Source organism: Pteropus alecto, unplaced genomic scaffold (genome assembly GCF_000325575.1).
Source record: "Pteropus alecto unplaced genomic scaffold, ASM32557v1 scaffold164, whole genome shotgun sequence".
NCBI lineage: Eukaryota > Metazoa > Chordata > Mammalia > Chiroptera > Pteropodidae > Pteropus > Pteropus alecto.
Genome location: NW_006439568.1, coordinates 1,413,767 through 1,415,251, shown reverse-complemented (window position 1 = coordinate 1,415,251; position 1,485 = coordinate 1,413,767). Strand labels below are relative to the sequence as shown.

General features: G+C 38.6%; 1 protein-coding gene across 3 annotated transcripts in view; it reads right to left on the bottom strand.

Moving 5' to 3' along the window:
* Nucleotides 1-1,485, bottom strand: part of CMSS1 (cms1 ribosomal small subunit homolog (yeast)) — a 333,716-nt gene that overhangs the window by 19,401 nt on the left and 312,830 nt on the right. The window lies entirely within an intron of this gene.

Below are 1,485 nucleotides of genomic sequence, written 5' to 3'. Positions count from 1 at the left end.
AAACTACAACATAACTCAACACAACACAATAAAAGACTATAACACACTAAAATAAAACGGGTTTGCTCAACCAATGACAACATAGTCTAGCAAGTATGTAGTATTATTAAATCTGTAACTGAGATGTATAAAAAAGCAACATTGTGTTTACAGTCCTAATTCTTTTCACAAGAAAAAGTTTGTCTATAAACACAGCAGAGTGCTAGGGAGTAAACTATAACTAAATTAAATGAAATTTATATTGTGACCCAGCATTTATAACTCACATTATGTGAGTAATGAACTACAAAGATGTTGCCTCCTATACTGTTAAGAGTCTTTGATGGTCTTTAAAACTAATTTCCCAAACCTGGATATAATCAGACTCACCTGGAGTGCCTTACAAAAGACACAGATTCCTGGGATAGACTCCCATTTGCACAGTGAGTCACAATTCCTTGGGGGTGAGCTTGGGAATTTGCTTTTCAAGTTCTCTGGATGATTCAGTTGCAGCTAGCCTACAGACTTTTAGCAGTGATCTAAACCACACTGCAGCTCCCAGGAGGACAGCAAGGCTAGCTGCATGTGACTCCTGCCTTGAAACTTTAATTAAGTGCCCATGTGTATGACATTTACAATGTACAGTGCACAATATTAATTGAAAAGATGTGTTCCTGTCCCTACAGAAACAAACAGCCTCAAATCAAAACCAAGTTAGACACTCGGCGAACTAAATAGGAACATTTTATTATGTAAAGCCCACCTTATATTTATGCCCCTTCCTGAGCCTGTTTCAAATATACCCATGGCATGTCCCCCCTCTCACCTACCATAGACTTCCTCTCTGTTCTCGGTCTAATCAGTGTAGTGACGGGCTTTTTCTCTAAAACATTCCTATGAAGCCTTTGATCACTGTGTCTCAGAATTTAGGCTTAATTTTTTAGTTGAAAACGAAAACCTCTTCTTTTTGGCTATAACAGTATTTTTAACATATTTACAATGTCTTTCTTCCTTCCTAAACCAACCCATAACCACACATTTTTGCCTAACTGTATTACTGAACTCTAATACAGCAATTATATAATGTAAACTCACTATGGAACTCAAATAACTCCTTAAAGTTTTTTTCTGACTTTCGACTCCCTACAGTACTAGTGAATTAAAGGTTTGTGATGTTTCGTGAGGTTACAGAGGAGCAGTGGTCCCATTATCTCACAAGTCCTTCCCAAGTTGAAGGTATACACTAACAAAGAACCTAGAAGGAAAAAATTGACCGCTGAGTCGCAGTAAAACCAAACTTGGGTTAAACCTTGAAAAGAGGCTTTGTTATAATGCTTACTTCCTAAGCAAGAGCAGGCAGGACCTCGCTCTCCTCCAGAGGAATTGCTGTGCTGAGCAGAGTAGTTTCTAACTGCCGCTGGAGCCCTTGGGCTCCGTAAGTCGAAAACTCCAGATCTCACTCATGTGGAAATTCACTCTTTTAGTTCCCTAATGGATACTCCTTTT